Genomic DNA, 14,029 nt, shown 5'->3' with positions numbered 1-14,029 from the left:
CATAGGTTTGCCACCTCTGAATAGCCCATAAGTGAATCATTCTCTTTGTATGCTTAAAGGCACTGCAAAACATACAAAGGGAAACAGATAAACTGCTAATGGGAAACTTGTGGAAAAGAGAGGTTTGGAGCAGTGGAGGAATTGGGATCACAATGATTTGTTTAGCCAGAGAGTAGGGAATCTGTGGGATGCTCTGCTACGGATTGTGGTGGAGGCCAAGCCGTGTGTATATTTAAGGCGGAAGTTGATTGTTTCCTGATTGGTCAAAGGATATGGTGAGAAGGCAGGTGTATGGGGTTGAGTGGGATCCGGGATCAGCCGTGAGCAGACTCGATGGATTGGATGGCCTAACTCTACTTCTGTGTCTTATGGTCTTATGATCAACTCACTGGTGTGCAGACCTTCTGGTGAAGTAAACCAGCAAGTCTTTTTTGATCAGTGAGTTCCAGGATTTAGACCATGCAATAATGAAGAAAAGCCAACTTCTCCCACCCAGCTGGATGGTGTGTCTGCAGCTGGTGGTGTTCCCTTGCATTTGATAACGGAAGTTGCAGATTTAAGCGTTTTAATCAGGAGTAGCCTGCTCAAGGAACTGACATAGGTATGATAGGTGGGATGGTTTGTTGTATGGTACTACTGGACAACTTTAGGTGTGTTATTGTTTATTTCAGAAGTGCTCAGTTCATGTAACTCAACAATACTTTAAAAAGGTAGAACATTCTACATTGGCATTCAGAAAGTTGGATATTTTCACATTTCTGAAAGCCTCTTTATACCATCAAAGGTTCATTTGTTATCAAAGCATACAACTCTGAAATTCTTCTTCTCCAGATAGCCACAAAACCAAGAAAGAAGAGAAAGGTAGCACGATCATGAACCCCCAAATCCCCTCTCCCCACGCAAAAAAATGAACAAGCTCATCACGCCCCCCCCCAATCCCTCTCCTCCGCACACAAAAAAACAAAAAAAAACTATAAGACTGAAAAAAGTCCATATCCATTGTCCAAGTCCAGGTCCATATTCAAATATCCATATCCAAAACGCAGAAAACCTGGGTAACATTCTCCAAGCACAGGGGCGACCTCTCCGCTCTCTGGTAGCAGCAAAAGGCAGTCTCCCCTCTCTGGTAGCAGAGCAATCCCACCAGCGATCAAAAGGCAGTCTCCCCTCTCCAATAGCAGAGCAATCCCACCAGCGATCAAAAGGCAGTCTCCCATCTCCGGTAGCAGTACGATCCCACCAGCGATCAAAAGGCAGCCTCCCATCTCCGGTAGCAGTACGATCCCACCAGCGATCAAAAGGTAGTCTCCCCCGTCCAGTAGCAGTGCGATCCCACCAGCGATCAAATGACCAAGCAGTAGCAAATTCATTGCTAAACCAAAGGAACTGCCTCTGTTGCCCCACCCATGACATTTGCTACTTCACAACAATGGACAGATTTTGAAGTTCAAAGTAAACTTATTATCAAAAAACATATATTCTATCCTGAGATTCATTTTCTTGCAGACAATCACAGTAGAACAAAGAAATACAACATAATCAATGAAAAACTATACACCAACAAAGACTGGTAAATAACCAATGAGAAGAAGAAGGCCAACTGTGCAAATACAAAATAAATAAATAAATAATCAATTAAATGAATAGATAAATAGAGAGGTGAATGAATGCACGAATAAATAAATAAATAAATAAGACTGTAAACATGAGTTGTATAGTCCTTGAAAGTGAGTCCATAGGTTGTGGAATCAGTTCAGAGTTGAGGTGAGTGAAGTATTCCACACAGATTCAGGAACTTAATGGTTGAAGGGTAATAACTGGCCCAGCTGTGAGGTTAAATTGCTCTGGGCGCCAAGTGGGGAAGTCGGGGCAGAGGAGATTCGATGCCCGTACAACTGGCCCAGGTGCAAGTTTGGATCTTTCTGGGTGCCGAGCTAATTTGAAGATCTTCAGAGCGGCTTCAGGCCAGGTGGTGAAATCACGGACCGGAGCGAGTCGCTAGGCAGTGTGGTCTAGTGGTCTAGGCCCTGAGCCATTCGCAGTAACTGAGTCCTAATGCAATGTATGATCCGCTGTTTAGGCAATTTAAATGCCGGCCCAGATCGGGGACGAGAGCAGATTTTGCTCACTCCCCGTGATGTTCACTCCTCTCTCCAGGGTGCCAAAGCCTTTCGCTGTCCCGTTTTCAAAGCTTTCAAAGATACATTTAATGTCAGAGAAATGTATACAATATACATCCTGAAATGCTTTTTCTTCGCAACCATCCATGAAAACAGAGTGCCCCAAAGAATGAACAACAGTTTAATGTCAGAACCCCAAAGTCCCCCCCCCCCAGCTCCCCTCCCTCCCACGTGTAAGTGGCAGCAAGCAACAATCCCCCCTCCCCCCACTGGCAAAAAAAGCATCAGCACTTGCCACTGAGCACTCAAGCGTGAGCAAAACAACAGCAAAGACACAGACTTGCAGTTACCCCAAAGACTTCGTGTTTCATTTGGTATTCGACATAATACAGGCTCTCTCTCTCCCTAATAAGGAAGAGAGTGGTGTCTCCATTTTCACAGCAAGCGGGGAGACATAACAAACAATTCACTGGTTTACAATGTTAAAAGTCCGTTACGTCGTTTTTTATGAGCTCTGTGCCCAAAGATCTGGGCACACAGCCGTAGATATTCAGACTCCCTGGACGACACACGAGTCTCCTACTGTGACACTGACCTTCGATCCGCCCATCTCAAAGCTCCGAGATCCTAGGCCTCCAAAGCCGAGCCAGACTCCTAGGCCAAGCCCTTGGCATGCCGAACAACAACGGCCAGTTACGAAACCCCGAGAGCAGGTCCCATTCCTGCTAAGAACTGTAGTCAGCGTGTAACTCCAGGTCAGGGTCTTCAAAAGAACCCTGAAAGGGAAAAATAGAGATATTGAAGATGGAAATAGAGCTGCTTCAGAAGATGCAAGCAGAGGAGTCGCAGTTTAGTGCCATCACCACTCTGGCCAGTTTAAACATCAGCCAATATAGACTGAAAAGACAGGGTTTCAGGATACGAGCTGAGAGCTGATTTTGCTCGCTCTCTGCAATGGTCACTCCTCCAGACATCCCACCCTGCAAAAACTCATTTCAGGGAGGTAGCAACCACCCCCCCCCCACCCCTGTCGACCTCCAAGGGTGTATGTAATACTTTGTTTAGTGATTTTGTCTAATCTGTAAACCAAGTTGGGTATATGCAGCAAATGTGACATTAAAATATGTACTTATATTATATTACCATGTTGATTCTATCACAACTTTAAGCAAGTCTACAGGGAGTTTGGCCTCATCACATAGGACATCAATAGCGTAGCTCTTTGGCAGCTAGCCAGCTAGTTTAAATCAGGGGTCCCCAACCTTTTTTACACTGCAGACAGGTTTAATATTGACAATATTCTTGCGGACCAGCCAACCCTGGTTGGGGGGGGGGGCGGGAGGGGTTGGGTGTTAAATGTGACCGGAATATAGGTGATAAGTCAACTATAAGTCACTTGTAAGTGGCTAATACACTCAATTTCGTTTCTAAAGGGGTTTATCTAACGAATTTAATATTAAGCACACAGCGCATATTTTCCTCGCATGAATGTAGTGATAAGTCAATTATAACAGTGGTCCCAAACCTCCGGGCAGCAAAGAAGGCAGCGGTAGCCAGAATGCACCCAGCACATCTTTAAGAAAAAAGCTGAAATAAACAAGCTAATTGATTAGGTGACGCCCGGCACGTAAATGTTGGCCCAGATCAGGGGCGACACAATCGGCAATCGCCTCTGATCTGGGCCGACATTTACGTGCCGGGCGGCACCTAATTAATTAGCTTGTTTATTTCGTTTTTTTTCTTAAAAATGTGCTGGGTGCGTTCCGGCCACCGCTGTATTCTTCGCAGCCTGGAGGTTGGGGACCACTGAATTATATGTCACTTATAAGTCAATAGCATCATAACATTTTAAGTAATGTTTGGATATTAAACACACAGCGCATATTTTCCTCATACGAACATATAAAATCATTGCAACGGACCAATATCGCTGAATCAGTGGGAGCCCTGGGTTTGTTTTCCTGCAACAAGACGGTGCCATCGAGGGGTGATGGGAGACAGTGATACTTGAAGGGGGTTCCCTATGTCCAGTCTATTCCGCAATTTAGTTTTCGTTGCATTCATTGTGGAAAACTCTGCTTCGCAGAAATATGTTGGAAATAGAAGCAACGTTTTCAGTGCTTTCATGGCTATCTCAAGATATTCAGCCTTGACTTTGATCCAGATTGCCGGCAGAGATGTTATGTCAAACATATTTTTCAGCCTGCCGTTATCTGCAAGCTCGAGGAGTTGATCTTTTTCCCGCGCTGACATGGATGATTCACTGGGGACATTCACAAAAGGGTCACGGACCCATTCCTTTGCATGTCTTGGGTCACTGATGACCTCATGTGCGTTAAAATTCAACTGTGCGTGACAGGGAATGAGGGAAGGTGCAGCTGACTTATATCGTTTCATATCACCAAATCATATTGTTTCCTCGCGGCCTGGTGGTTGGGGACCACTCTTAGCACGAAGAGAGACCAATCAGGATGCTCACTCTCCCTCTCAAAAATATCTATTTCCGGGATATTGTATATAATTTCCGGGCTTCAGGGAGCCACTATCGATATGCCGGAGACTCCCGGAACTTCCGGGAGAGGTGGGATGTCTGCACTCCTCTCTCCATGGCGCTGAGGCTAAGAAAACTGTCCCAGCTGCAGTGCTCCGTGCTACTAATATAATGAATAAGAAAACTTATGGGGTGTTACCTTTCATAAGTCGAGGGATAGAGTGTAAGAGTCGCGAGGTAATGATGCAGCTCTATAAAACTCTGGTTAGGCCACACTTGGAGTACTGTGTCCAGTTCTGGTCGCCTCACTATAGGAAGGATGTGGAAGCATTGGAAAGGGTACAGAGGAGATTTACCAGGATGCTGCCTGGTTTAGAGAGTATGCATTATGATCAAAGATTAAGGAAGCTAGGGCTTTACTCTTTGGAGAGAAGGAGGATGAGAGGAGACATGATAGAAGTGTATAAGATAATAAGAGGAATAGATAGAGTGGATAGCCAGCGCCTCTTCCCCTGGGCACCACTAATCAATACAAGAGGACCTGGCTTTAAGGTAAGAGATGGGAAGTTCAAGGGGGATATTAGAGGAGGGTTTTATACTCAGAGAGTGGTTGGTGCGTGGAATGCACTGCCTGAGTCAGTGGTGGAGGCAGATACACTCGTGAAGTTTAAGAGACTACTAGACAGGTATATGGAGGAATTTAAGGTGGGGGTTTATATGGGAGGCAGGGTTTGAGGGTCGGCACAACATTGTGGGCCAAAGAGCCTGTAATGTGCTGTACTATTCTATGTTCTATAAGAGAGGTTTTGGGCCTAATCCAGGCTGCTCCAGGGTTGGGATCTGAGGACTCAGTTTTGGTTTGGAATGTTGTTCACTTCAATTGTTTGCATGACTTGTATTTATTTTCCTTTTTTCTTACGCATCGGCTGTTAGTCTTTTGTTTTTTTTCTTTAATTGGGTTCTTTCAGGTTTCTTGCTTTGTGGCCGCCTGTAAGCAAACAAATCTCAAGGTTGTATAATTTATACACTCTTTGATAATAATAAATGTACTTTGAATACTTTGTACCTTGAAATTGGTGGCGTGGGACCTAAGGCTCCTGTACCTCCTTCCCCATGGCAGCAGCGAGAAGACAGCATAGCCAAACCCAGTCATTATGACACAGAGCAAGAGATGTTAGAAAATCTAAAGGGGAAATAATGAACATGAACATTAATAGATGCCAGAAGATGTGCTGATGAGAAAGTAGGACGGTGCAGAATCAGAAAGAAGTAGGATTATTATCACTAACACATTGTGAAATTTGTTGTTCTGTGGCAACAGTACAATCCAATACATCAGATTACTCTGTACCAATAAGAAATATATAAAAAATAAATTAATAGTGCAAAAGAAAGCAAAATAGTGAGGTAGTATTCAAGAATCTAATGGTGGAGGGAAAGACGCTGTTCCTCAAACGTTGTGTGTGCATCCTTGGGCTCCCGTACTTCCTCCCAGATGGTAATAATGAGAAGAGAGCATGTCCTCTCTAGCTAATTGGCAAATACAGTGAATTGGAAATCCCAGCTAATGTTGTGCCACTTAATTTGAAAAAGGTTAAGGAAGGCTTTAAGAACTATAAGAAGCCCAGTATTCTGAGTTTGCTAAGTGTTCTAACTATGTAAATGTCATCTCATAAAAGACAATCAACTGAGAACAGATAATGCAGGACGGATGTTATGGTCACAATAATTGAATTTAGCAGAAGGTTCCCCTCTAATTAGATAGGCTATGGGTAATAATAGAGAAAGAGCAATCTGTGTAGAACCATTGGGGTTTTCTTATTTTGTGTCTTACATTGAACAAATAGCACAATTTGACAGATCATCTTTAAATTATCTTAAATTATGGGTCTAGGGAATTTACAGAAATCCAAAGACCAACTGGATAAGGAAACTAATGATCAATTTCACGTCAAGAATTCGAACATATAGAGTTCCCCTCACCTTTGTTCCAATAAATCAGTGCTTGCAACTATTGTCAATTCAAAAGTACTGAATAAAAAAATTATCCCCTTCCTTCTCAGGCCCCATAAGTTCAGAAGCCAGTGTTAGAGGTAATTTCTTTCACTAAATTATTATATGAAAACAGCTGTATGTGCTGCATGTAATGATGGATATAGTTTTGACAACATTCTGGCTGCAATAATGAAGATGTATTCCAGCACCAACTGGATCTCTAGACATGCAGATTTTGGTACAGCTATAACACCAACACTATGTCTGCAATGTACAAATTTGTCCTAGTTTCTGTTGTTCATGAGAAAGCAGGACATTTCAATCTGCACCGTTTCACCATACTCACAATTCTCATGTGGGGTCTTGAAAAGTTAACTGCCGGTCTTTCCTCAGATATTGCCTGAGCTGCTGAGCTTTCCAGCATTTTCTGTTTTTATTTCAGATCTTTATTATTATATCAGCATTTTAAAAATATTTTTACGGCCAATCCGTCTTCTCACAAATCATCAGCAAAGTGACAGAAGATGTCATTGGCAATGCTTGCACTGGCTCCTCCAATTAACATCTACTTACTGACAATGAAAAATAAAAATAAAATATGCTAGAAATACTCAGCAGGTTAGGCAACATCACAGGAGAACAAAAGTCACCTGTTCAGATCAATCACCTTAAATTATTGATCTTATTGATGAAATGTTCATTCTTTTTCTTTCTCCACAGATACCACCTGACCTGTTAAGTAATTCCAGTATTTCCCATTCTTATTTCACCAGCAGTCTTTTTGCTCTTTAACAATTGGTGTTCATTTCGGGTTTTACTAAGATTATTTGGCTCCAGACCTTGCTGACGTTGCAAAGCCAGCCCAAAAGTATTCATAACTTTGTGGGAAATGAAGTATTTCATGCCTCTATGCAGCAAGACTGAGACTACTTTGCAAAGTAATGGTTGTGAGATAGAAGTGTCAGGCAAAAAAAAATTCAAACAACTTAGATTCTACACAAAATGCTGGAGGAACTCAGCAAGTCAGGGAAAGGAATAAAGATTTGACATATCAGGCTGAGATCCTTCACAACTTGATGAAGGGTTTCCGTTTGAATTGTCAACAGTTTGTTCCTTTCCATAGATGATGCTGAGCCTGCTGAGTTCCCCTAGCATTTTGCATGTGTTATTCTGGATTTTTAGCTTCTGCAGACTCTTTTGTGTTTACAATTTAGTTTCTAGGGAGGGATATAGATCATGTTCAACCAAGACAGGTTGAGTTTAATTTGGCATCTTAGTCAGCACAGACATCATGGGTGGAAGAGCCTGTTTGTACGTTGTCTGTTTCTGTTAACTGCACTCCTGATCTTCATTGTCAATAAAGGAAAGGAAAGGTACATTGCATCTGGAGTTTCTCCGGTTAACGGATGATTTCCCTCTCTGACGTAGTGGGGAACCGCATACGAGGCAAGTTACAGCAGTGGTTTGCCATTGCCTTCTGCCAAAGAGATCACCAGCTCGTAACCGACATGGATGGAAAGCATGCAGGGGAGCTGGCTGGATTTGAACTTGGGACCTTTCATCCTGAAGTCTGGCACTGATGCCACTACACCACCAGCCCTCTGCGAAATCATCCCATAGAAGTGACCACATTCAGCAGTATTTGACCATATGCTGCTTCAAAGCAACATACACAAGATGCTAGAGTAACTCAGCAGGTCAGGCAGCATCCATGGAAATGAATAGATGGTCAACATTTCAGGCTGAGAAGGAAGGGAGAAGGTGCCAGAATAAAAAAGTGGAGGGAGGGGAAGGAGGATAGCTGGAAGGTGATAGCTGAAGCCAAGTAGGTGGGAAAGGTCAAGAGCCAGTGAAGAAGGAATCTGTTAGGAGAGGAGAGTGAACCATAGGAGAAAGGAGAGGAGGAGGGGACCCAGGGGGAAGTAATCAGCGGGTAAGAAGAAGTAAAAGGTCAGAGTAGGGAATTTGTTTACTAGAAGGAGAAATCGATATTCATGCCATCAGGTTGGAGGCTACCCAGATAGAATATAAGATGTTGCTCCTCCACCCTGAGGGTGGCCTCATTTTGGCACAAGGGAAGGCCATGGACTGACACGTAGGAACGGGAATACAAATCAGAATTAAAATGTATGGTCACCAGTCAGTCTGGCTTGTGCTGGATGATGTAGAGGTGCATGAAGAAGTGGTCCACCAATTTGTGGTGGGTCTCACCGTTGTAGAGGAGGGTGCATTGGGCTCCTATGCTGCTCAATATGTGGCATCAGTGAGCGTAACCAAAACTCAAGTCGGTAAGAATCAAGGAAAATATCTTCACTGGCTGGAATCATACCTAAGACAAAAATATATCCCAGTTGGACAGATGATGGACATGGAAGATTTAAAGGTAACATTGAAAATTAAGTCTTGCCCTCTTCAGGAGTTCAATATTAATTTCATGTATATTGTTTGATTGTGAGAAAATAAAATCACAGTGCTGTGATTTTTTTCTTTCGTTATGTTTACACTTTACTTGCAGAAATAATTAGATTTGGGTAAGCAATTTGCTTGACAGGTGAGAATGACTTGAGGCAGAAAGTCAGCTGTTGAAATCTCTAAAAAGACCCAACGATATTTGCAAATCAGATAATTGAAGGAATGTAGAACAGGTTGGGCAGGTTTTTGATTGAGCAATGCATCATGCAAGACAAAGGTAGCAGAAAATCAAGTGTTCTAACATTATACAAAAAAAATAGAATCTACTCTGGAATTGAGAATGCAGGAGGAGGAGTCTGTTGTACTATTTACTGTGCAACTTAGAGCGACTTTTACTTACTGCTGGCATAAAACAGCAAATGTCACCTCATGTGTAGGTGATACTAAGCCTGGTATCTGAATATACCACATTCAGAGTATTTTGCTCTGTTTTGATCAAGCTGTCTGGTATGGCGGTGGGGCGGGGGGCGGTGGAACTGTGGGTGCTACTGCACAGAATCGAAGTAAGCTGCAGAGAGTTGTAAACTAATTAGCTCCATTGTGGGCACTAGCCCCCACAGTATACAGGACACCTCCAAGGAGTGATGCCTCAAAAAGGTGGTATCCATCATTAAGGATGACCATCACCTAGGACATGCCTGAAGGCACTCAACAATCAGGAATAGCTTCTTTCCCTCTGCTATCTGATTTTTGAATGGACATTGAACCCATGAACACAACTTCACTACTTTCTTAATTTGCACTACTTATTTAATTCAACTGATATATATATATATATATATAAAATTCCATTTTTTTCTATTATCATGTATTGTATTGTTACTGGTGCACGTATGTTATCAAATTTCATGACATATGCCAATTAAATTAAACCTAATTCTGATTCTGGCGATCACAGATTTACAATGATGGGATCAGGACTTCAAAGTTCAAAAGTTTAAAGTAAAATTTATCAGAGTACATACATGTTACCACATATAACCCTGAGATTCCTCTTCTGTAGGCATAACTAGCAAATCTAGGGAACAGTAACTGTGAATTATCCGGAAATTTGAAGCATTTTCTGCTAGAATCCTGATACAACTCAACAAAATCGGTAAATAAAAATATGTTGAAAAGGCTTATGAAAGTATATCAGGTCTTGTTCCAACCATGTAGATGCCATGGCAAAGAAAGCTCACCAACGCCTTTATTTCCTCACAAGGTTAAAAAAATTTGTCATGTACGATTGACCCTTACCAATTTTTAATGACGTATCATAGAAAGCTTCCTATCTGGATGCCTAACTGCTCCTCATGTGTCTGCAAGAATCTACAAAAAGTTGTAGACACAACTGACCACATCACAGGAACTAGCTTCCCCTCCACGGAATCTTGTTTATATTTCTCACTGCCTTGGTAAAGATAGATACATAGGTAGATAGACACTTTATTGATCCCAAAGGAAATTACAGTGTCACAGTGGCATTACAAGTGCACAGAACCATACCATAGAACCATAGAAACTACAGCACAGAAACAGGCCCTTTGGCCCTTCCTGGCTGTGCCGAACCATTTTCTGCCTAGTCCCACTGACCTGCACACGGACCATATCCCTCCATACACCTCCCATCCATGTATCTGTCCAATTTATTCTTAAATGTTAAAAAAGAACCCGCATTTACCACCTCATCTGGCAGCTCATTCCATACTCCCACCACTCTCTGTGTGAAGAAGCCCCCTGCTAATGTTCCCTTTAAACTTTTCCCCCCTCACCCTAAAACCCATGTCCTCTGGTTTTTTTCTCCCCTTGCCTCAGTGGAAAAAGCCTTCTTGCATTCACTCTATCTATACCCATCATAATTTTATATACCTCTATCAAATCTCACCTCATTCTTCTACGCTCCAGGGAATAAAGTCCCAACCTATTCAACTTTTCTCTGTAACTCAGTTTCTCAAGTCCCGGCAACATCCTTGTAAACCTTCTCTGCACTCTTTCAACCTTATTTATATCCTTCCTGTAATTTGGTGACCAAAACTGAACACAATACTCCAGATTCGGCCTCACCAATGCCTTATACAACCTCATCATAACATTCCAGCTCTTATACTCAATACTTCGATTAATAAAGGCCAATGTACCAAAAGCTCTCTTTACGACCCTATCTACCTGTGACGACACTTTTAGGGAATTTTGTATCTGTATTCCCAGATCCCTCTGTTCCACTGCACTCCTCAGTGCCTTACCATTAACCCTGTATGTTCTACATTGGTTTGTCCTTCCAACGTGCAATACCTCACACTTGTCAGTATTAAACTCCATCTGCCATTTTTCAGCCCATTTTTCCAGCTGGTCCAAGTCCCTCTGCAGGCTCTGAAAACCTTCCTCACTGTCTACTACACCTCCAATCTTTGTATCATCAGCAAACTTGCTGATCCAATTTACCACATTATCATCCAGATCATTGATATAGATGACAAATAACAATGGACCCAGCACTGATCCCTGTGGCACACCACTAGTCACAGGTCTCCACTCAGAGAAGCAATTCTCTACCACCACTCTCTGGCTTCTTCCATCCAGCCAATGTCTAATCCAATTTACCACCTCTCCATGTATACCTAGCGACTGAATTTTCCTAACTAACCTCCCATGTGGGACCTTGTCAAAGGCCTTACTGAAGTCCATGTAGACAATATCCACTACCTTCCCTTCATCCATTTTCCTGGTAACCTCCTCGAAAAACTCCAACAGATTGGTCAAACATGACCTACCACGCACAAAGCCATGTTGACTCTCCCTAATAAGCCCCTGTCTATCCAAATGCTTGTAGATTCTGTCTCTTAGTACTCCCTCCAATAACTTAACTACTACTGACGTTAAACTCACCGGCCTATAATTTCCTGGATTACTTTTCGATCCCTTTTTTTTCTATACAAATATTAGAAGTGGAAGGAATAAAAAAAATAAAAATAAAAAATAAGTTACCACAAACAGTCTAACAGGATGGGGTCACTTCCCTGGTTGACTCATTATAGAGCTTAATGGCCGACAGTAAGAATGACTTCACATAGCGCTCTTTGGAACAGCACAGTTGTCTTAGTCTATTACTAAAGGTGCTCCTCTGTTCAGCCAAGGTGAAATGAAGTGGGTGAGAAGCATTGTCCAGAATTGCCAGGATTTTCCAGAGGGTCCTTTCTTCTACCACAGGCTTCAGTGTGTCCAGTTTGACTCCTATAACAGTGCCAGACTTTCTAATCAGTTTATTGAGCCTGTTGACATCACCCATGTTGATGCCATTGCCCCAGCTCACCACCGCATAGAAGATTGTACTGGCAACAACAAACTGGTAGAAAATGTGAAGGAGAGGCCTGTGTATGCCAAAGAACCTCAGTCTCCTCAATAAGCAGAGGCGACGCTGGCCCTATTAGTACACAGCCTCTGTGTTGGTGCCCCACTCAGTCTGTCATCCAGGTGCGTCTCCAGGTACATGTAGGTCCTCACCACATCCACATCCTCACCATCAATAGTAACAGGGAGCAATACAAGCCTAGTCTTCCTAAATTCCATCATTCTCTCCTTTGTCTTACTGATGTTAAGCTGCAGATGATTCAACTTGCACCATTTGACAAAATCCTCCACCAGTGTCCTGTATTCATCTCCCATCCTCCTTTTATACACCCGACTATTGCTGAGTCATCAGAGAATTTCTGCAGATGACATGACTCAGCATACAATCTGAAGTCCGAGGTATACAGGGTAAACAGGAAGGGAGCCAATAAAGCAGCCAGCACAAAGACCCCACCCACTCCAGATATTTTCTCTTCCATTGAGCTAAAGGTACAAAAGCACATATTGCTGAACTCACGGACAGCTTCTACCCTGCTGTTACAGACTATTAAGTGGTTCATTAGTATGAAAGTTAGACTCTTGACCTCACAATCTAGCTTGTTACGAATATGCACCTCACTGCCTACCTGCACTGCACTGTCTCTGTAGCTGTTACACTTTAATCTGCATTATTTATTTACTTATTTAGAGAAACAGCGCAGAACTGGCCCAATGAGCAACAACACCTGGCAACTCACCTATTTAACCAGGAGTACCCAACCTGGGGTCCATAGACCCCTTGCTTAATGGTGTTGGTCCATGGCATAATAAAAGTTGGGAACGTTGAATTTAACCCGAGCCTAATCACAGGACAATTTACGATGACCAATTAACCTACTAACCAGTATGTCTCTGGACTGTGGAGGAAACCAGAGAAAACCCATGCAGTCACAGGGAAGACATACAAACTCTTTACAGATGGCTCCAGAATTGAACTCCTGTGTAGTGGCATCGCACTACACTAGCCTGGCACCCCAAACCGCTGTTCTTGTTTGGCTTTGCTCGACCTCAGTGCACTGTGCAATGATTTGATCGGTCCTAACAGTATACAAGATGAGCTTTTCACTGCCTCTTGGTACTTGTGACCATAACGGACCGACTCCAAGTGAGAGGATACTTTTGAGGACTATACAGCAAAAGTCCATACAAAGCAGTTGGAACTATGAGCCCTAAATTGATGTCAACCTGTTTATGCCTTGAATTCAGTCTACTTGTGAGCTTCCAAAATGCATAACACTAAGTACCCAGTTCCATGTCCAGTACAGCGAGCGTGCCGCACTGCCGCAAGTGCTTCTTTCCATTGGGATTGATCAAACCAGGCTCCTTCAGGTGGCAAGTACAACATCCGAACGGGTTATTTAAAGGAGCGAGAGCGTTTATCGTAGTTCATTGTTTCTTATTTATCATAGTGTAATCAGCAGGAAACCAACGGGAGAGGGGCCCAGCTTGCTGTTAGTGGGATAGTACGGAGCGCCAACCGGCCGGCCCCATGACCACTCTCCCGGAGCGCCGTCGCCCGAGACCCGAACGTCATCACGCAGCCCACAGGCGAGGGCAGCGCACATGCGCAGGGAAGAGAATG

The 14,029-nt window shown here is 43.0% G+C and overlaps 1 long non-coding RNA gene across 1 annotated transcript; it reads right to left on the bottom strand.

Annotated features, from left to right (window-relative positions):
- Positions 1-2,614: 2,614 nt before the first annotated feature.
- Positions 2,615-13,953, bottom strand: LOC140187764 (uncharacterized). The gene is made up of 3 exons (XR_011883148.1): positions 13,692-13,953; positions 5,678-5,794; positions 2,615-2,896 (listed from the first exon to the last, which is right to left on the bottom strand). It is a non-coding gene; the product is annotated as an uncharacterized lncRNA (long non-coding RNA).
- Between the last annotated feature and the right edge of the window lie 76 nt (positions 13,954-14,029).

This window comes from Mobula birostris, chromosome 25 (genome assembly GCF_030028105.1).
Source record: "Mobula birostris isolate sMobBir1 chromosome 25, sMobBir1.hap1, whole genome shotgun sequence".
Taxonomy (NCBI): domain Eukaryota; kingdom Metazoa; phylum Chordata; class Chondrichthyes; order Myliobatiformes; family Myliobatidae; genus Mobula; species Mobula birostris.
This window is presented reverse-complemented; position numbering and strand designations above follow the sequence as displayed.